The sequence below is a fragment of the Crocodylus porosus genome, unplaced genomic scaffold (genome assembly GCF_001723895.1).
Source record: "Crocodylus porosus isolate Cpor-Errol unplaced genomic scaffold, CroPor_comp1, whole genome shotgun sequence".
NCBI classification, from domain to species: Eukaryota; Metazoa; Chordata; order Crocodylia; family Crocodylidae; genus Crocodylus; species Crocodylus porosus.
Genome location: NW_017728911.1, coordinates 2,250,652 through 2,273,457, shown reverse-complemented (window position 1 = coordinate 2,273,457; position 22,806 = coordinate 2,250,652). Strand labels below are relative to the sequence as shown.

The following is a 22,806-nucleotide window of genomic DNA, read 5'->3' as shown; positions in this document are numbered from 1 at the left end:
TGCCAGAGTCTCAGTGTTCAAGCTGAATATGTCCATGCAATGATGGCTTTGGTCTGGAGTTTGAACTTAACCCACAGTCATCTCCCCACAGGGAACAAACTTTATCACCGACACTCCTTTCCCCCCAGGATGTCTGGGGCTGCTCAGCATAACTGCACATGGAGAGCCAGGTACTGGAGTTGGGAGAGCTGAGCCTTGCATTCAGGAGCAAGGGCTCTCATCTGGCCTATACTTAGGCAGTGCCATGGTCAGCCCCAGTAACATTGGGCTGAGTTTCCTTGAGTGGTTTCTTCTCCATGACAAGGAAGTGTCGAAGCTCGGTTAAGGCAGGGAAACCTCAGTGACTGGCTGCAGTGCAGCCACTGCCATTCACGGGCTGCCGTTGTTATACCAGCCACACTCCCCAGCGCTGGCACAAACATGGGCCAGCAGCCTTACCAGCCAGACCTTCCTGCACTCCCTCAGAAGTCCTCTGTTGTATCTGCCTTTCTAACTCCACCCCACAAATGTGCATGAGAAATCTGGGCTGGGCTGGCAAGGCCACTGCCCGCTGTGCTCTTCCTTGGAAACAGTGCCCCAGGCTCTCCACCCATAAAGGACTTGGCATTAGCCTATTTTAATGTGTATTAGCAAAAGTGTGCTTTTTGTGACATTTTGATGCACATTAAAATAGGCTAATGCACATTGAAGTGCACATGTAAGTGTGCTCAGTGTCTTCAGTAGGGAAGGTAGTGGTTTTAACCCCATCTAAAGATGAAGAATTGAGGGGGAGAGAGGAGGGCTGTAGGAGGGCACTGTGGTGTGCCTGCTACTTTAGGAGAAAAGCTGCGTAAAAGGCAGCTTCCAGGTGGTACGGGGGCTAATGGCAGGCTCACCTGACCAGAAGAAAGCCCCACTGTAGCTAGATAAGTGCCTGAGCAGGTCAGGGAGCCTAGCCCTGAGAGGTTAAAGAAAGGAGTTCTCTGCAGCAGGACTCCTGAAGGACTCCAGAAGGCAGGAAAAACAGATATGACTCTGCAAGCCTGGGAACCAGAGACTATTACCTGGGGCAGAGAAGAAAGGGTTTATGCAGGCAGGGGGCTTTGTTTTATGTTGGAATAATTGTTTGAGGTACAAGCTTTGAGACCTCCAGGAGGCAGGTTTGAGACCTACAGATAATTCCCCAGCCCAGAAGAGGGACTGAGTGCAGATACAGAGGGTCCTTGGCGGATCTGAGCAGGATACAAATGGTTCCCCAGCCCAGAGAAAAGACTGAGTCAGGAAGCTGAACAGAGGACCTGCTGGCCAGGAAGAGTTGGAGCGAGGGATTAGAGTTTCCGGGAGGGACTACATGTTGGGGCTAGGGGTCTGTGGTCCCAGAGATAGAGGATGGAGAGACCCAGAGAGTCTGAGAGTCCTGAGAGGGGCTAAGAGAAACTAATACCTGGAATGATAACACCCGCAAGGCTTGGGCTGTTGTGTAGGAGAGGAATGGAGCCACATACAAGTAGCCCTTAGGATGACAGGTGTCCTGTAGGGGTGCTGCCAGGCTGAGGGGGCCTACTTAGCATAAGGGCTGATTGAGACTAGTGGGGTCCAGGAGAGATCTGTTGAGGAGTTGATTGGACTCAGGCTCTCTCTAAGGCCCCTGGGCAGCCTCCCTTACTTAATTTCAATAAGAAGAAGGCATGGTAGGAGAGCAATTAAAGGAGGGCCACATCAGAGGCAGAGCCAGGCAGGAGCCACACAGCCACCAAGGGGCATCACGGCAGCCCCTGTGGCTCAAATCTGCTACAGGGCAAAGTGACTTCCCAAGGTCACACAGCATTGGCAGCAGAGCAGACATGTATCCCTCAGATCTTAGAACAGCACCCTGGCCACCAAGCTGCCTTTCTTCTCAGGCTGTAGGCAGCCCTTCCTCCTTGGGCTAGCCTGGCCAGAAGGCACAGTATCTGGCCCAACAGCACCGCCCCCCCAGGGGGATTGGGAGCACTAAATGCCAGAGCCTGCAGAGCAAGCCCTGGGCACTCTGCTGCCAAGGTGCCAAGTCCTTTGCATTGTTCATAACAGAATAAAGCATGTACCTCTGCAGTGCCCCAGGCCAGAGTGAATGCTGCAAGGCAGGGTGGCTGTGTCTCCTAACACTGAGCCTGTTTTTTCAGCAGTTTACATATAGTGGTGCCTGACAGCCCAAAAGGGTACGAGGACTGCCAGTTGGCCGTAATTCTGCAATAAGAGAGCTTTGGGGCAATCAATATGCAGACACCAATCAAGCATAGCTCAGTCCAAAAAGCTGCGTCTGCTGACTACCTACTTCTAGGACCTAACTTCCAGGACAGGCTTTAGGTCTACACAGACTAGCTTGGGTACCAGAAGGCACCACTGTGGGCAGTGTAGACATACCCTAAAACAAAGAACCCAGTGAGTGCCACTAGAAGTTTTATAAAGTATCTGAAGACATTAACACTTAATTCAGATCAACTACATTGTAGTAATGTAAAATCAGATTAACCCAGGCAGGGAGGAGCACACTTGCGAGCGAGGGACCTTCCAGGGGTAGAGATCTAATATGGCAACCCTGATGCTACATACCCTCCCTGACACAGTTAAAGGGACACAGCTAAAGAGAAGAGGTTGAGGCTCTTTTTGAAGCTCTAGCAGGGCCAGAGGACCTGTGCACATAGACTTAGAGCAGGAACAGTGCAAAGCTGAGCTTTAGGAGCCCTTGGTGCACAGTCTGTGCTCATGCAGTGTCAGGAGTCAGGGGAGCAGGCAGGCTAATTAGCCCCCAGCTGGCCCTTAGTCAAGTGGGCCTGGCTGCTAGTGGCCTCTTTCCAACTGCCTCAGTGCCCATGGGAATTGTGTGGGGATGAAAAATTGATCTCCAACTTGTTCTGGTCCATGCATTGACCTGGTATTGCAGTGCTTCCAGGACCGGTGCAAAAAACAGAAAAAAAAAAAAAAAAAAAGTTCTGCCACTGCTTTGTCTCCAAAAGTATGGAGCAGAGTGGAGGAATAGCTGGCTACAATGCTGTATGTTAAAACCCTCACAAAAGATATGGTTTTATATGGGCTGGTATCCAAAGGACCTGAGAGTGCATTTTTAAGGATATTTTTAATCTCTTTTAAAATGAGAGAGTGCAAAATCTTCTGGCTTTTAAGAGCCTAGTTTTTATGATTAAGGATTGCTTGAAACTTGTACTACATGAACTTCGATGTTATGCTAACCATGACTATGAAGAGCTTAGATGGGAAGAAGCAGACACAAAGTGACTGGGGGCTTTTATTCACAAGGAACCCTGGGACCAAGTTTTAGCTGGTGGTGAATTTTGAGTGGGTTTTATGTGTTTTAAAAAATCTTGGGTTTGATATACCAATTTTTAGCATGTCCACTGTAATCATAGGCTCATAGGAAAGTAGAGGTGGAAGGGACCTCACAAGGTCATCTACTTCAGCCCCCCTGCTCAAGGCAGGAGAATCCCTAACTAAAGCATCCCAACCAAGTGTCTGCCCAACCTGCTTTTGAAAGTTTCCAAGGATACAGATACCACAACTTCTCTAGGTAGCTTGCTCCAAAGCTTGACAACCCTCATAGTCAGAAAGTTCTCCCTAATCTCCAACCTAAGTTTCCCCTACTGCAGGTTAAGGCCATTGCTTCTAGTCCTGTCCCCTACAGCAACAAATAAAAGGCCATCTCTATCTTCTCTTTAATCACCCTTCAAGCATTTGTTATGTGTTACATGTGCTATAGCTTTATATGCTTTACAGGATGATGTATGACACTTGAAGAACATTGTATATACCTTTAAATGTAGGTTTTAAACTTTTTAATTAGTCATGTAGGGTTAACATAAGTCCTACCAGCCTGCCAGTCCTTGTAGTGGTGTGGGAGGTTGTGGGTTATCAGAGGAGGCTGAGTGTGGCGGCAAGCAGGAGTTTACCTGCAAAGATACACAGTGTAACCAAGACTGGAAGGGTCTTTGATATCAGTTTTGGCCTACTCGTAGTGAAGTCTGAGTTAGGAGTGGGGTAAGGGGTAAATTGGAGAGAGAGGGGGACCGAAGGGAATGTTTCTAAAGCAGGAGAGGGGAAGGGGCACTAGTGTTCTATAAACCTAAAACACAGATGGAGAAGGTATCAAGAGTTTGACACATTTATAATTTTAAAAAACTCCTGCTGCCCCTGTTAACCTGTAAGGGTGTTGTTTCTGGCTTATAAGAAGTTGTCCTTCCAGGGTCCACCAGCTTGTTCCATGGGAGAAAGGGCTCTCTGGCTAACCCTGGGCTTCTGCTTGCTCTTAGTTCCAGCCTATTAGTTCCTTATTCCAGACTCCTACCTGGGTCCCTGCTTCCTGATCCTTTCAAACCTGACCTTGTGGCTCCAGTATGCACCTGTACTTCTGGTTCCTGGTCTCATCTGCTCCTGATCCCCTGGCCTGTGACTTTCTAGGGTTCCCCCTGACACCTGGAACTCTACAGAAAATTAAGAGAGATGGCAACACCAGTCTTATGACAGTTAATACTCTTTGTAAAGCCCCAGCTCCTAGAGGCATGTGATTAGTTAACTCCTCAGTTATCAATTAAATGGAAAGTTGCTAGCCCTCATCATTGCTTAGAAAAGTGGGAAATGGGATCTAAAGACAACCTCAAGATTCACAAGCCAGAAGGCCAAACCCCCAAGGTGTACCATCATGTTGTGATTTGGAGGGTCTTGACTCATGAGCTCTGAATGCTCAGGCCTGGTGGCACTGCAAGGTATTAGGGTTGAATGCCTGCCTCTGCCACCAAGTCGCTGTATGACCACTGGCAAGTCACATCACCTTCACCTATACATACAAAGCTTGGTCAGGCTGCAGGTCCCTCTGACAAGAAAAGGGCACTGGGCAGAGGATTCACTCCCGAGGGCTAGGTTCAGTTTCATGCTTGTTCTAAGCAACTATCCCAAACTAGCCCTTCCACATGAGCCCAAGTGCCAGGTGATGAACCCCTCAGGCACCACCAGCCCAGGACAATGAACCCCAAGGACTTCACTCATTTCTCTCTCTAAGCTCCCTCCTCAATGCACAGCTGCCTAATCCATGGAAGAGGGCCCTGTGGGAAGACAAGGGATTGCACTGGCCTTTCAGCTGCTCCCAGACCTGGGGATAGGTCCTCTGTGACTGCCAGGAGCTGGCTGGCCCTGGATGTCTTCAGTGATACAGTTCTTTCCCTGATGGGATTTTGCTGGGAGACTCCTCAACCCAGGAGCACATCTGGCCAGCTACTACAGCAGAAAAGCTTCTCCCATCTGCAAATTATAGAGCTGACGATCTTGTGCTGCTTGCTCCCTACACTTCTTGCTGCTGCCTTTTATTCAGGGTGGAAACAGGGAACAAACTTCTCTTTAACAGATCATAGGCTTATGGAAACTACATATCCCAGGGGGCAGTGCTCCAGTGTGTTCTACCTGGATGCATGCTGAGACTTGAAGGCTCTGGAGGCTGTGCTTCGCTCACCCAGGTGAGAACACCTGCAATTTAGGAATTAAGGAAATAGCTTGGAGGACAGACAACCTGGTAACTCCTGCTTCCCTGCTCAGGAAACTAATCACTGGGCCGCGCTGCCCGGCCATTTGTCCCTACCCCCATATTTAATACAGAGGTGTCACCTGCAGGGAGGGACATCAGGTTCCAGCACGTATTCTGCTATTTCCAGGCCTGCTGTGTCCCTCTCTCCCTTGTAGAGATTGTAAGCTTTCTGAGGTAGGGACTGCCTCCTCCTGGGTTTGTGCAGCACCCAGCACAATGGAGCCAGATTGCATTTGGGGACTTTAAACACTCCTGTAATATAAATACAAGCACCTCCATTTCAGATGCATTAGGAGTGATCTTCAGACCCTGGGCAAACTACCAATGCCATGTTGCCATCTAACTGTGAGTTTCACTGTATTTGGGTTTTTTAGTTAAAGCTCCAGCTCCTGGAGTCATGGGATGGTAGGGGCATGTCAGTTTTAATTTTAAATAAAGCTGTTTAGAGTCCATATGGTTGCGGGGGGAAAAAGCCAGGAAACATGAAGTCAATGCAGCTGAAAGCCAAATGAAAGGGAACACCAAAGATTTCTAAATCCTTGTGTTCTTTAAATCAATCTCATCTTTTTTTTGGCAGAGGGGAGGGGTGGGGGGAAACTACTCTTAAATTCCCAGTGCTCAGAACTGGTAATACTACAAGTGCTGCTATTGGATGAGCAAAGTTGAAACACCTTGGCTTGAAATCTGCCACCCGCAGTGTGTACAGTAAAGAGCAGGAATATACACACAGTTATCAGGCCAACCCAAATCCCAGCAAGTGCCTGTTTCTTCCTGGTACTCAAAGACAACCCCATATTTCTGCTGTTCACAGCATCCTGCCCCAACTGAGCCATGTGTCAAGGCCCAGGGTCTATCATACCTGCCAGATTCTCCTCTGTAACAAATGTTTGGATGCCGGTCTCTGGCTTTCTCATGCAGAGGTACCTGATATACAAGCACTTCTGTAGCAAGGTCACTCCCTGCCCAGCCTTCCCTAGCACAAGACATCCTAGGAAATCATGGCACAGCAATGGCTGGTTGGGAAGCGTCCAAGCAATATTGGATCTTTTTGAAGGGAGATTCCTCCTACCTCAGGACTCCTACTCATTTCAAGGGCAGGCAGATATCATTTTCATGCCAGGGTGCTGCTTGCCCATTGTAGCATGGATGTCACCTCCATCTTATATAGGATGGTCCTGGCTTGGGAGAAAGGAAGTGGTTGGGAAGAAGATGAAAACAGGCTGCTTGTTTCCCTACCACAGACCTTTGGTGGTGCAGTGGTTTGCAGGTGACTGCACATTCATAAATGTTCCAGATAGAGAAGACCAGCAGGCCATACTGTCCACTACAGGACACAGGGGCCGACAAAGCCAGGACACCAGACTTCGCTCCAGACGTTCAGCCTGTAGCTGCCTGGGCAGTAGTTTTCCCCATGGGACTCTCTGGGCCAACGCACTACATGTACATTCCTCTGATAAAGCCACTGCCCAGGGAAAAAAGTGGAAGAGCTACCAAATATTTGGGCCCTGGATCCTGAGGGTCTCAGCCATGTGAGGGGGAGGTTTATATGTCACCACAGGCCTTTCCAAGGATGTCTGAGGCCATCCTGCCCAGGAACAGATGTGACCCAGAGAGAAACACTGCCCAGCACCCAGCTCCCAGCACTGAGTCATCCTGGCAGCAGCCTCTCACGCCTTCCTTGTCAGCCTGTGCATGTTTTTCAGAGAAGCCATTGTGAAAATGCTCAGGCTCCAGCAAAAAAGGGACACCTGGAAAAGCAGGAGCTGGATCAGCTGCTCTGGCAGGATCCCACTGACCTCCCCCTCCAGGCTTGGGGGATAAATCCCCTTAGAGGAGTTGGAAGAGACATAGGCAACAAAAAGGCCTGGGCCGACTTAGTGTGTGGCACAATGATCAGCCTGCCCGAGTGAACTCTGCTGGCAGAGGGACCCAGACAGGGCAGGTTTCCTCCACAGCCAGTGTGAACACAAATCCCATCACAGCCTGACATGGAGCTGCCCTGGGGTGGGGCAGACTCTCATCCAGCCACCCCTCCTGGAGCAGCATCTGGGGGAGACGGAACGGACGTGAGACAGGCAGGGCAGGGGATTTGCCCTCCTGTTTAAAAGCAACCAGGGATACAGGGGACAGGCAGAGAGGATGCAGGGCTCTTACTAGGTATCCATGCCTACAGCAACACCAGCGAAGGGAGGCTGAAACTGGGGGAGCCAGGGACGTCTGCCCACTGCCCTTCCCAGCCAGGGGTCCTGCACTGTCCTGTATCCCAGAGTTACAGAAGAGTGCGAGGTCCCGCACTGCTCCCTGCAGTGCCCTCTGCCGGGAGAGGTTAGGAGACTTGTCCTGCACAATCACAGAGTTACATTTTGGGCTCCGTTTTATCCTCTGGCATTTCTCCCTCTCTCCCCGAAGCTGTACAGCCTCCTTCCCCAGCCAGCAGCACCACGGCACAGCCTCCCTGTGACCAGAGACACGGATCAAGAGGAAAGAGTCATGCAAGGCATCTGCACTTCCTCCCCGGAGCAGCACACCCAGCCTGCCCCGGGACAGAGCACTTGGTTTTGCTTGGAGCCTGCACGTAAACACACAGCAGCATTCGTGGATGGGGGTGGGGATGGGTCCCTCGGCATAGGATTTGAAGTCACAGATTGTGGCAGCATCTCTTTAAATTGGATGTGCCAACATCCAAGCAGGGCTAGAGCCAAATTCCATCTCAGCTGTGGCCACAGCTGTCAGGAGAGGGAGCCAGGGGGCCAGGCCCCACTGCAGTCCGTGCTACCAGGCATTAGCCTGACCCCTCCACTCCGAGCTTTTCCCAGGGAAAGGGATGGCAGGACCCTCTGGGCTAGGTCCTGCTGCCTGCATGGGGGATGCTCTGGGCCCTATGTGGGGGAGAAGTGCGCTCCTCAGAGGGCAGAAGACCCTGACCTGGATTATGTAGAGCCAGCCAAGGGCGCAGCCTCTTAGCAGGACAGAGTCTGACCAGAAGGACACGGGGCAGCGTGAGGAAGGGGCAGGACTCGGCCTGGATTCCCAGGGCCACATGGCAAGCATCTTGAGAGCAGCTGGACCCCTGTGCATCTGCCTGGTACAGGCTCCAAGTCTGCCCTGCAAAAGTAGCACTGTAACTGCTAGCAAATCACATGCAAAGGGTACTGGGCAAGTGGCATCTCGCTCTGCCAATCTGCATAGGCAAGGACAAGGGTGACTGTGACTGCCTTCTTCCTCCCAGAAGGATAGCCTCAGCCCCGAGTGGGGTCTTTCCCCAGCTGGCCCATGCCACACCCGTGCCCAGCACATTGGACAGTGCCCAGAGCGGCAGGGCCTGTCTACCTTCCTGCAGCAGTTTGGGATTACCGGCCCCCTATGTTGCCCCTTCTTCCTCCTCCCATCCCAGCTCAGTGACAGGCAGCCCCCAACACAGCTCCAGTCCTCCCCAGCCGCAGCCAGCGCCAAGCAACCCACCTTGATACTCACGGCAGTTTCCTTGGCCAAGACCCTACAAATCGTTAGGCCCAGGGAGGGAGGCTGTCACGCTGGTCCCGGTCTGTGAAGGCAGCAGTGCAAGAGCCAGCCAAGAGGAGCGAGGGCTGGGGGGAGAATCGCCAGCCCCTCTCTGCCAGGCAGCAGACAAAAGGGGGACCTGGGGCTTGACTGGAAGAAAACAAAAGGCTTGTCGGCTGCCTGATCTGCAGGCTTTGTTGTTGCACTTACAGGAGCACAGCGGCCCGGATGGTTTCGCCCATGCTCAGTGCAGCTCCAGGCTGGAATCATGTGATCCTCTCGGCTAGAGGAGCAGTACAGACTGCCGGGGGGGGCAGCGCTGCACAAAGTTCACACACACGCGCGTGCACAGACACACACTCAGGCAGCCCTGGTGCACCAGCAGCCCATTCGCCACTCTGGGACCCAGAGGCTGAGTCTCCCTCCCCACCTGCCTGGCTCAGCATGGCACAAAAATCCCAGTGCATGGTGGGATATAAGCTTTCCTGGGTTTGGCACCAGATGAGATGCTGGAGAAGTCATGGCACCTGCCCTGAGGTCCTTCCCACAGACTGTCCCCTGGCCTGCCCTCAGGGACAGCTGGGTATGGGTCTGGGACCTCTCTGTGCAGCCCAGGGAAAGACCCCTCTCTGTGGGACACATTATAACCATCTCCCTCACTTCTGCTCTTTTATATAGGGTCTCCCAGATGTCCGTTCCCTTTATACCATCCCCCAAACAGCTGCTTGCATTGCTACAGTCAGGAGAGGCTCTGACGCTGTGGGCTTTGAGGAAGATGAAAACCAAGAGCACCTTTGTTTCTTCAGCTTGACCTACTGCAAGATCCCCAGTTGGCTGTTTCAGGAGGTGACTTGGAAAGTGAGCCAGCCTGTTTCTTTGCTGGGAGGAATGTCCTGTTTGCTTTGCAGATAAGGCTGCTCAGGTTCAATCCATACTGCTGGGTTTCATTGTAGCAGAGAGCAAATGCAGCCTCCCCCTGAGATTTCGCTCAAGGAAATTTAGGCAGACGTTGGGGATCTGCAGCCTACAGGGCTGTGGGATGGGATCATACCACTTGCAGGCACTGCCAGTCCCAAAGAAAGGGGAAGGTGGGTCATTTTGGGGGACCAAGAGTTAACTAGAGACCTTGGCACTATTTTCTCCCCAGGGAACACCTTGATCACGGAGGACCAGCAGCCTCCTAGGTTACAACCCTGTCGCCAACCTTCCTTCTTTGGGAAAGGCTGCATCAGCACCACTCTCCCCCATCCTCACTCCCCTCCCTGACTCCTGCTCTCTCTCCTGCCCACGTTCTCGGGGAGGTCTGACTGGTCAATGAATTTTCCCCACGTCAGATAGGGCCTGGGCCAGTAGCCAGGATGTGTTGCTGTCCTATTTGCAGACCCTGGATGGGCCCTCATATGGGATTTCTTGCCCCTCCACAGATCACAGAGGATGAATAGATTTGGCCAGTGGCTCATCTCTGCCTGGGCCCTCTCCTAGATAACAGGGATGGCGCTCCTCAGGCCTTGCAAGGCTGAGGGGAAGGTGGCTCAGGCAGCTCTCATGGATAACCCACAGCTCCACCTGCCATTTGCATCAGACCCAGCCAGTGTGGCTTTCCTAGTGCCCAGCTGTAGCTTAGCTCCAACAGGATAGAGGCGATCTGGTGGTGTGGCCTGGAGAGCATATAGCAGCACTGACATCTCTCCGTCTGCCCAGCCTTTCTGAGCTCCGCGGCCAGGACAGCTCTCAGGCTGTCAGGTCACAGGACAAGCTCAGGGCACCTTTATCCTTCTGAGCCAGGCAAAGTGGCTGTGACTTCTGCACAGACCCCCCGCAGTGGGGAGCCTGGATGAGTCTAATGTACCCTGACTGCAGCTCCCTTCAGAGACCCTGCAGCAGTATCACCTGATGGCAGCCCTGGAGGTTGTCCTACCTACTGGTTTATTTCTGGCTGCATCCATTTTCTCTCTCACATTGCTTTGAGGTTTGAGTCTTTGAGGCTGCTGCTCTCCTTATGCATCATCCATCCACACAGTGGGGAAACTGTGCCCAGCTGCGGCGTGGCCTCCTGAGGCATGGACATCTTCTCGGGTATTCCCTCCCCCTGTTTGTTTGACAAGACCTATTTCTCTGTGGTGCCCCCCCACCCTTGGGTCTAAGCTCCTCATACTCTGTAAGACAAGGATCATTGGGTAAATTTGATAGCTTCTCTTAGACCAACTTAAATAGTTGGAAAACTTCTTCTTTGCAAGCTTTCAGATATAAATACCCTTCGTCAGGCTGAGGACATATCTGCACCTGCTGTGCGCTTTTCCTGGATGGAATAAATTTCCAACTATTTGAGTTGATCTAATAAAAGATACCAGATTTACCCAAAGAACCTGTCTGCCTGTGTCCTGAGACCAACACGGCTACACCCTACACCCGGTAATGCATTTCTCCTCACACCACCAAGAGGCAGCAGGACAGGAACTGTTGTCCACCAGACAGATGGGAACTGAGGGGCTCACTGACTTGCCCAAAGTCACCCAGAGAGATGGTGGCAGAACTGGGACTGGAACCCAGGTGTCCCCAGGCCCAAGTGAACGCCTCGACCCCCAAACAGCCAAAAAAATCAGACATGGAATGTGAAGCTGGGATACCAAAAACAGGGGCATCCAAAATTAGCTGCTGCTCTTGACACTGGCATTTCCTGCCTTTTGTCTGAGCTGGGGGGAGGTGCTGAGTGCTGCCTTCCCTACACTGCACAGGGGGTCTGGGCTTGCAGACCTGACCGGTTGCCATCTGATCAGGAAGTCTGAGGAATGCTGTGCTCCCCCACCCCAGGGGCCAGCATCCAAACAGCTGCCTAAGAAATCCCTCTCTTCCTGGCTCTAGAAACAGCCCTGCTGGGCAGGCTCTTTGTCTCATAGAATTTCCCTCACAAATGTAGCCCCTTTCCATGATTAACAAATGAATTGCAAAGCCACCAAAAACAATGAAGGCCCAGCCAGGCATTTCCTTGGGCCTACACGGGGTAATCATAACTGGCTGCAGACCCTTTAAATGCTGCCTGCTTGATAGTACCTGGTAGTACCTTCTACCTGAAGGACACAAAGTAGGCTGCACACATGAATGAATTTGTCCCAGCTTGGTAAGCCAGATCACTCTAATATAACAAAGCAGAGGGCAAAACCAAGGCACAGACAGGTTAAGTAGTCAGGTTTGCAAAAGCAGTCACGGATTCCCAGTGCCTTTAGTTGTTAGCTGCCCAATGACTTGTGCATCTAATGGAGGGACCCAAAATCAGAAGCCCTTATTGAAAACACATCTGATTGCAGACCCTGTACCATCCCTGCAGAGGGAAGCGGCGGTCTGATGTTTTGTCTTTTTGCAAAGTGACTGCGGTGGAGAGGGGTATAGGTTGTACCCATGTTGGTGTGGTATGGTGTGGTGTGGTGCGGTGTGGTGGGAGAGTGCACTGGAGCTGATGGCGCTGCTCTGACCAAGCATTTTGGTGTGTTGAGACCTGCCCTCACATACAGGCGAGTCTCAGATGGCAGAGCCAGCAACCCCACAGGCACCTGGTGACTGCAGTGGATGATTCATTCAGACCTGCTCCAGCCTAACAACGACTGGCATTCAAGGGCTTGTAACCCTACCTCATCCCCCACACACCCAGCAGGTGGGCTGCTCAGTCGTGACAAGAACTGGATGGCTGGATGCCTGGCAGAGGGGAGGGGGGACTAGGCTTGAGAAGAGGCTTCTCAAGTTTCTTTCTTGCGTAGAATCTCCCAAGCCCTTACAAAGCCAGCAAGTCCAGGGGACAGGGCTGCAAGGAGGGGGCCTGAGAGAAGCAGGAGAGGGAATAACCCGAAGGAGAAGGTGCAGAAGGCAGTGATCCATTTTCTGTATATGGTTGACATCTACTTGGTGGAGGGCTGAGAAAGGTGGATGGAGCCAAGAAGGAAAGGAGAGAAGGAGAGGCCACAGGATCCAGATAACTGCTTGAGTAGGGGTTGACAGCCCCAGAGACTGGAGCATTTCTGTCCACAGAGGAGGGACAGCTCACTGCCACCTTTCCCATGCACAGAGGGACCATATCCAGGGAAGTGCAGCCTCCCTGGTCAGTCCATTCCTGCCCTAGCAGCTGATGAAGTGTCCTCTGGGAACTCCTCTGAGTCCCAACAAGCTTGTTTCACATAAGCAGTGGCTTACCACCAGATGGGATCAACCTTCTGTTACTACCCAGTGGGGCTGCATCCAAAAGGGGAAGATGAATTAATGTCTCCTGTGCTGAATGCCACTGCAGGAGTAGGTAACAGGAGCAGAAATGCAGAATGGGGTCAGAAACCTCCTTTGCCAAAGGCAATCTCCTGGAGGCCTTGCACTGTCTTGCAGGCATTTTACTTTGGTGTGTGGTGGCCACAGCACTCCTGTGAATCCTCCCATTCACCAGCCTCTTCTCTTTCAAGAGCCCATGTGTCCCCTTTGTCAGCACTCCCAGGACCTAGCATGCACAGTGGGTTTGCACTGCTGCAGCTGGGATTTGCCCTTTTTTCCATGTTTGCCTTGGCTCCTACCATGGCCCTTTGACTCATAAGCAGTGAGGAGGTGGATGAGCCTCACATGGACTTCTTAGAAGGGGCTTGAGTACACAGTTCTGCTATGGAAGTGATGGGTATCAGCAGTAGAAAGGTGGTGTGAATGATAGCAGGGACACAGTGGTTATATTTTGTCCTCAGCTGCCCACAGTGTCCCTGTCCATCACAGTACACCAGCCTCACTTGGGGTCTCTAGAATATGGGGGAGGGGCATGAAAACTCCAGTTTCTCAGCTGGGTATGTGGGACTGGCAGACCTGGGTATGCTCTGGGGAAAGCACAAGTTTCACCTCCATGACTTGCTGTCTCTGGAGGACTGCCCAGGGTAATGCAAAGGATGGACCACAAATATCTGGCCTGCTCAGCGGAGGCTCTGGGAAGTCAAGATGTTGCAAGCGTTGCCCTGTTTTTGCCTTGTCAGAGTCCTGGCTTGCACAAACACAAGCCCTGGCAGTCGTGGTGCTGGCTGCCTCTCCACAGACAATAGAACAATAGCAAGGGGCAGTTCTCCCAGACCCCTCTCTCTCCTGGGGATGAGCTGCGTCCAACCAGCCAGAGCCACTGCAGAGAGCTCAGCAATGAATGGAATGAAATATGCAACCAAGGTCTTGGCCTTTCATGGTCCCTGACGTGTCTGGCCCCATTTTTACAGGATGAGTGATGTTAGGCTCATGCCCTGGCCAGTCTCCAGTTCAGGGAGCTACTGTCAGCCTCAGGAAGCAGTCTGGTGAGTTTTGTTTGGATAAGAAATTCTCCTTTACTTCCTCCCTAAACCCTTGTGCTGTGTTTCTTAGTGCTGTTAAACAGTTGCCTGGTTCCACCCCAGAAGTGGCTGCATAAAATTAATCTGACAGTTTAGCCAGCTATTAGCCTCAGTATCCCCCTAGATTAAAGGTATGAGCCATTATCCTTTGGACATATTTGTCTTAATAATAACCAATAATAAATACTACTTGGCTGCAGTACAGAAAAGCAATTTCAGTTGGATACAGGAATGTCTTTTGCTTCTCATCCTATTCTCTTCTGTAGCTTTCCTGTGCACTTGTATGCAGCTGCAAAGCTGCTCCTCAGAGGTCAAAGTATTTCAGAGACCTACGAAGTAATGTTCATAGAGCTGTTATAGCCCAAAAGCTTAGGAACCTTCGGCACGCTTTATAGATGACTGTTGTTGACGTGATTGTTCTCTTCTTCACTGATCAATTTGAAAATAGAATAAACTAAGCTGGAAAGAAAATTTGTTTTCTTGCTAAGGTACTGCCTGCTCAGGGTTTGAAATGCAGGGTGGGAAGCAGATGAGCTTGTGCCAAGGGACTGATGCTGCCATTTTCCTGACAATACCATCCCAAAAACCAGAATGGGCTTGATTCGCTTCTCAGCCTAAATCCAGAGTTAGGATAGTCAGATCTCATAACTGTATCATGAGTCCTGTGATTTCTGAAAGCCCTGGACCATGAATACACCAGAATCTGAGCTTTCATTTAAATAAACAGTTATATTACTAGTCCCCAGAGTCCACAAGGAAAGTGGAAAACATGACCCACGGGATGCTAAAAAGCCTGAAGGCAAATCAAAAGCATTCAGAACGCAGTATCTTTTTTAAACCCCATGATTTTCAAGACAGTCTCATAGTTTTTGGGGAGGGCAATTATTATGCAGGCATTTAAAAGGCCAGCAGCCAGTTGGCACCGTGCAGTGGTTTCATGATCTTTGAATGCCTGGAGTTAGTGAGCACATGTAAGTCAGAGGAGTTTTGCCAACATAAAACTTGCTTACATGAGAGGAGAATCAGGCCTGGTGCATTTTGCAGGGTCTATGGAGACAGGCCAAGCTGGCTGCCTCCCAGTTCAGAGCTCAGGCTGTAGATGGTGCTGAAAGGGGCAGCACAACCCTCTACAAATCAGGAAGGCACTGGGAATTAGCTCTTGGGAGACTGATTTCTTATCAACAACCTGTAAATCAGTTGCATTGTCATCTTGAGCTGCCATTCACCTTAGTTTACCTGGGAGGTTCCAGACCTTTATGGCTGATAAAGCAGCTGGTGTATCCACCTTCACTTCTCAAGGTTTGGTTGTAATAGGACTGCTGGGATTTCCTACTATGTGTTCTCCAGCCCCGGAGGTGGTAAGTGCTGATACGGGGCCAAACACATGATTAGCAGACAGTGGCAAAGGATCTGACTATAGGGAGGCAGGATCCTCAATCCTTCCCCTCATTGCTCAAGCAGGAGACCACTAATTCAAAGCAGTACAGGGAAGAATCACATCTCAGTCCAGTGCAGCAGGATCCCCTGGAAAACTACTCAGCACTGGGCCCAGGAAGGATTTGGCCTTCCTGACCACATGCATTTGCAAGTGGGGACCAAACAGATGTGCCTCATACATGTGGTGTTGCACCAGGAGGTTACCAGTTTGGTATCTGCACCACTTCTCTCTCAAAGGCACAACATCCCATTGTGAAAGGGTCATCTCAGAGCACCACGACGCTTGGCCTCTATGCCCTATATCTGGAGGACCCAAGAAGACCAGGACTTGATGCCATTACACTGGCACTGGCTGTGAAACCCTCAGGTGGGCGGAAGATGGTGCTTTTGGAGAGCCTCCACAGTCTGAGTGCAGCCTGTTTTCAGTGTCCTCGGAGATAAGAGATCACGGAGGCAGAAGGAGCTGCACAGGGCCAGGACCTGACCAGGATTGGATGCTCACTGAACACACTGGTTTTCCAGCAGAAACATAAGCACCTCCAGGGACCAGGTCAAAACTCCCCCAGCAGCAGAGCAACAGCGTAGTGGGCCTATGGTGCCCTAGTGCCTAGAGCACTGGTTCTCACCTTTTTTGAAACTGAGGACCCCCTCCCTAACTCTGGTAAATTGAGTGGCACCTCATTTCAATAACTAATTTTTAGATCAGAGTGCTTGCTTCCTTGCAGAGGAGTCTGGCAGTGGGGATGGGGGATTGTCCAGCCAGGGACAGCACTGAGCCTGCACTTACCTGCTTAGTTTATCAGCTTATCTCCTCACAGCTCAAGCATCCTTCAAAAGATGGAGTGGCGCCCTAGGGTGCCCATTTGAGAATCACTGGCTTAGAGGGTAAAGCAGGACGCATGAGGAAGTGAATTCACCTGGGGGAGGCTGTGCAGAGAGTACACTGAGGGCAGGAATGATTGCATGCATTTATCGGAGCATTGTCATGGAGTTTTGTGTTAATGTTTAATCATTGCCATCTGTCTGTCTCTCCAGTAAAATTAACAATGATGTTTGGGGACAGTATGCGCCTTGGGATGTTTTTAAACCAACCCACAGGAGTGATGAAGATGTGGACTGAAGAGCCGTTGAGCCGAGGGTACAGTTTAGTATTCAACTGGGAGGAGCAGGCACTTGGGAAACTGAGGTTATCTAGCGAACTGACTTCCCTCACCACTTCTCACAGCATCTGCCTTTTTCTGATTTCCTTGGCATCTTCCTCTTTTAATTGTAACGGCCACTTTGGGGCTTCAGGGGATGTTCTGCTGCTGCACGCCCTGGCAGGCATCAGTGTATGTGACTGACATAGCGCTGCAGGCTGCAGCAGGAGAGGGACGGGCGGGATGACTTAGCCATTCTTTGGGATGCCGACATATGAAGCTATATTTGGTAACCAACTAGGAACCTGTTTTGACTCTCAATGAAGTCAGTGTCCGATACTTATTGATTTTAGTGGAAATGGAAGCAGGATGTACTTCCATATACTTAGAGCCACATCCTCATCCAGTACAAGCACCCTACCATCCAACACAACTTTCTGCTGTGGACTGACCTTCTCTGGTGGCACCTTTCTGAAAGCTGCTCCAGAAATGCCTACCAGACAGGGAAAGAATATCCCTCCCCCTACTGCTTCCACACCGCCCCCAACTCCCAAAGTAAGAGTCCTCCAGAGGTAGCGTTCCTCTGTTCTCATATTAAAAGCCTCTGGTATAGCAGCAGCATCCAACTAGCAACACTCAGTGCTGGAGTCCTGCAGATGGCAGCCAGTTCCCTTCTGCGCTTTATAACACGTGGCTCCTGGAGTGGGGGGAAGAGAGAAAGCAGAGCAACTTCTAGCTGGAAAATGCACACCACAGTGCCTTCTGCTACCTGCTAATCTAGCTAGACCTTACAGAGCCTGTTCTGCTTGCTTATTTTACTTATATATTTATTATACACACAGGGCTTGTGGTAGAGGTGATATCTTTTATTAGACCAACAAATTTTTTGCAAAAAAAAGGGTCTTTAATTGCAAGCTTTTGGGCACAAAAACCCTTCATCAGGCATCAGAGAAAAGATTGTAAAAGTTCTCCCAGGTAGAAATGAGAAGTACCCAGGAGAACTTTTACAATCTTTTTCTCTGATGCCTGATGTTTGTGCTCAAAAGCTTGCAATTAAAGAATTATTTTTTGCCAAAATCTTGTTGCTCTAATAAAATATATCACCTCTGTCCACAAGCCCTGATTGCTTTTTCCTCTAGACCAATATGGCTACAACCTGGATACACACACACACACACATTAATACAATCCTATTACTGTGCTATATAATATATGCATAGTATATATTATAATGTTAATAAAGCATTAACATGACACATATTTATGTATAGAATCCATCTATATTGTATCTATAATGCATCTATACTGTAGCCGTCCTTTAAAACATGTGTTAACCAAAAAGTTCCCAGCAGGACACTTGGAAGAGGTTACAGTGACATTTAAGATATGGAGGGTCAGATACTTCATAGATCAACCTTGCTGGTGCCCTTTAGCAAGCTCCAGTCCTGGCTCCACTACGGGAAAGGCCTGTGTCACATGTTAAAGAAGTCGGTCCCTCATCTCTGTTCACTCCTGGCACCTTGTCACAGCTGACAGGCTGCTACGTCTGAGACCCCCGGGACTCAACTATCACCAGGGAAGGCTCCAGGCTCAGTGATTAGGCTGTGCAGGGAGGCACAGGACTGGACTGGCTAGATGGGACCCTAGAGAGAATACCATGTAGCCTCCCTCCTGCCTGGCAACCTCCCTCCCTGTTCTGCAGAATAATTAGCTGTGGCTAACAGCTTGAGAGAGCTCTGACCCCAGCATCTCCTATGCTGCCCACAAGGAAGGGGACCCTCCTTGGGCCTCAGTGAGGATTGCCTACTCATAACTGGCACAGAGGGGGCAAAGACTGAATGGAGAACACATTAATATAGTCATATGCATTAGCACGGTGCCTGGGATCCCTAATTGTAGGCCACATCCCTGTGGTGCCAGCTGCTGTAGGAGCACTCCTTAATTATCCTCCTTCCCAATTCCTCTGGAGGGGGAGAAGGGTTCATTCTCAGATGGTTTCCTCAGCATCTGAATGTCGGCTCTACCTTCCTCCCCATGGCCAACAGGATCCGAGTGCTGGCCCAACCTCTCATCCCAGCAACACGAGGACCTGGCCTGCACCTTGCAAGCATCTCCACTTAACAGTCCTTGCCTCCTCCATCGGCTCCTCCTATCCTTCTCTGTTTGTAGCCCACAGAATTGCCCAATATGTCATCCCACAGCCCATCTCCCAGAATCTTTTGCAGCTATACAATATAATGAGATGTGGTGGATGGAGGGGACCTTTTTTGACATTTTATGAGTCACCGGCTGTGAGCCATTGAGCTAGAGGGCTAAGCAATGGAGAAAAGGTTTTCCTGAACAGTTGTTCCTGTTAAACAGGAACTCAAGGATAGATGCGATTTCTGGTGTGGCCTTGAGCTCTTTTGACACAAATCAGTGGCAAATATGGTACGGCTTTAGTTGTTGCTGTCGTTATGGACTTAGTGGTGCTGAAAGGTGTGGCATTTACAGCCCTGGAGACTGAAGTTCTCTGTTCCTCCATATGACAAGGGTATCAGGGGACTGAGGAAGGCAGTCTCGCCCTCCAGTGCTCCACACTGAAATGTTCCCCTCTGACCCTGAGGAACAGCTTCCACACAAGAGACTGGGATGGGAAGCCAGCCTCCAAGCCGAGTCAGTTCAACACAACCTGAGTCATCTCCTATTTACTAAGGATACCTCAATTTCCTGCTCAGGGCCTAATGGAGACCCAAGATTAATAAATAACAGAAAAGGAGGCAGCAATGGAGAGAGGGAAGGCATAGAAGAGATGGAGACAGTGACACCTCAGTCCCGGTTCTGCCATCACTGACTGTGTGTCACTCGTGGGTTGGAGCTGTTTTTTGAGCCACAGATGGGGAAATATCATGCTGCTGCTGGCTCCCTGGGCTAAGTCCTGGATGTCCCTAAGTGTCCCTAAGGCATCTGCTGGGAGTGCTGGGTGCACGGGTCATGCTGATTCATCTCCAGAGCTTGCTGCCCTACCCTGGAGATAAAATCTCCAGCCTCAGGTGCTGTGGGTGTGATTTTTCTTCCTCTAAAATGCAATGAAGACAACACCAATAACACCACTAAGAAATAATAATTTTTGTCACAGTATGATCAGGTTCCACTGGGTTGGACATGACAACAGGCAAGAGACAGCCCTTCCCATGAAGAGCTTGCCATCCAAACAAGGCAGGCCAAGCTCTCAGAGAAACAATGTGACGTGTCTGAGCCCATTGCCAGGGCCCGAAGTAGAACTCAGGCCACTCGGGTCCCTGCCCTTGCCCCTCTCTCATGCTAACAAAGGGTTAAGATTATAAAAGAAGTATTGTGTTCAAGTAGCTTTATTCTGGTTCCTTTGCTTCTCACAATCTTTCTGCTCCAGAGCCCAGAATCATGGGCCAAACCCTCGTAAGATATAAATCCACTAAGCTTTTTTCACTTGAACAGGTTTACACTGCTTTACTCTAGCCAAGGTTCTGAGCTTCTCTTTATGAGTCCTTGCTGCAAACAACTCCTTTATCTGCTGTCGTGCACTTTGGACGGTCTGTTTCCTATGGCAGCTGATTAGCAAGCAACTTCTATGTACACAGTTCCCCTTCTAGGCTCGACTTTCGGCTCATCTTCCAATTCCCCTTCCTTGCCAGCTTTTAATATGATGATGATATTTCTCCCTTTGAAAGGGAGGACAGAACCAGGGCTATGTGGTGCATGGGGTAGTGCACTTACATCTGCAACTTCTGGAGGTCTCGGTTCAGGTATGAACTTGATCAGGTCTTGTTCCTGATTAATACACCTCAATCCTGACCTCCAGCAATCCTGTTGGTCCAGCCCCAAGTCCTTCCACTGCTTTCTCCATATATCCCGATCCTGGGCCACCCCTTGCTACCTCCCTTGCTATTCTATCTGCTAGGATGTGAATTGAGAACTGCCTCCTTGTTTCACAAAAGCTGCACAGCCATCTGACTACTACTGACCTACGTGGAATCAGACAACTGACCTTGACCCGTATTACATCCCAGCCTACCCCTAGCTCTCCGTGTTATTCAGGCTGGATGGGATGCTGCATTGCTGACTGCTCAAGTGAGCTGCAGACTGGGAAGATTAGACACACAGTTATTACACATGTACATAAAGCAGGCGACATTTGCAGAGGGATGGTTGCGGGGGACGTTATATATCAATAGCATGGTTTTGGGAAGGTACTAAACATCCAGCTGCAGAAACAACAGCCAAGGAAAGTGCAGAGCCTGTCAGCCCACTGGCTGAACTCAGCCCGTGAGCCTCACATGGCGCTGACAGGTGCTTCTGCAGAACTGAGGCAGGAGGAGCCTAGAGAGCCAGTCACCATTACTGTTACATCTCTGGACATATGGCCCACATGGCTGATAGAGGGCAGACGTCCTAGAGCCACGAGGCTGCAGATGCAGGGATCTCTAAAAAAAAGCTGATTCATTCTTCTTTCATTCTACCATTTGTGGTTCAGATGCTGTTTCTTCCTTGGACAATGCCTGCAGTGTTGCAGTGTATAGATTGCTTGGGGCAATCATCTATTTCTGGCGGACACAAAACATCTGGCTGATTTCTTTGGCTGGGGGAAAGTGAAACACACGAGGGATGGGTTTGCTAATTCTCTTCTCCTTTTCATTTCCCTTTCAACTGTAATCCTTCTGCCAGGTGTTGGCTGCAGCAGGGGCTGGGCTCAATAGCTGGTGTTTCTTTATAAGATTTCCAAAGAAAACTGGCCTGAGTCCCCACTCAGAACCCTGGGAAATCCCAGCGTGTCTCCTGGGGTCCATGACAGGTGTTAAGCCTGTGTATAAAACAAAAGCAACTTTTATGAAGGAAAGAAGAACACAGGCTTGATTTGGGAAAGCACAACACCAAGACATAAGAGAATGCAAGGAGCAAGTAAAACATCTACCTCCAAACTGAAGTCCCAGAAAGCCCATGAAGAGCCAATTGGCTTCCCCAGAGGGAGGTCCCTGAGCCACCACCTCCAACCATGATGTTGCCACTGTGCTGCCATCTCTCTGTGCTGCTGCCTCTAGAAGCAGGGTGGTCTCTACACTGATCCAGTTTGATCTAAAAATACCCCCCGTGCAACCCAATGATTTCAGCTCTGCAAGCACTAGATACAAGAGCCCTCACCAGACATCATTCAGTGCTCTCCAGAGCTTCAGCAGAGAGCTCCACCAGCTCTCTCTGCAGCAGTAGGTGTATTCGTGTTCCTCCTCACTACAACTGTGATTTCAGCAGAACCCATTGGACTAAGAATTTCCCACAACACAAACTAAGAGCCATTGAGTTTTGTGCCAATCTGACGTCCATGAGCTGGGGGCAGAGATGGAGGTCCTGACAAAGTCCTTATTCAGGGACATGGTTCTGTGATCATACAATCAGGAGAACATTTCACTGCTTCTACACCCAAATGTAAACTTGTTTCAGTGGAAACAACCAAAATGGTCGCACTGGTATGGGGGAGTGAAGATCACTTGGTCGCAATGATCACGGCAAAAGATTTCCTCCACTGTGACCCCCAGGCCACAGGAGGACACCAGCGAAGGTAAGGCTGGTCACTGATGCCCAAGCAAGCCTAGGAGACAGGAGTCCTCTCTCACAAAAGCCAGTTCCAGAGCCCAGCAGAGCCAGCCCTCTCTCACTGCCAATGTGCCTTGGTCCAGAGGAAGCATTTCTGGAAGGATAAGCATGGTTCATTGCTGCCCTTATCACTTAGGCTGTTAGGAAGAGACCTGTCCATTGTTGTGGGTTTCATGACAGTCATCTATCCTGTAGGAACTAGACTGAGGTCTCCAACTCATTTCTCCCAGGGAAACCAACCAGCCAT

The 22,806-nt window shown here is 50.3% G+C and overlaps 1 protein-coding gene across 5 annotated transcripts in view; it reads right to left on the bottom strand.

The window, feature by feature from the left end:
• Positions 1-9,315, bottom strand: part of PARP6 (poly(ADP-ribose) polymerase family member 6) — a 46,333-nt gene extending 37,018 nt beyond the window's left edge. For 4 of the 5 annotated variants that reach the window (XM_019533273.1, XM_019533274.1, XM_019533275.1 and 1 more), the window contains exon 1: positions 9,020-9,313. The gene's annotated coding sequence lies outside the window, so the exon portion shown is untranslated. Of the gene's footprint in view, positions 1-9,019 lie in introns of all 5 variants that reach the window. The other variant, XR_002100713.1, reaches the window with a different exon arrangement.
• Between the last annotated feature and the right edge of the window lie 13,491 nt (positions 9,316-22,806).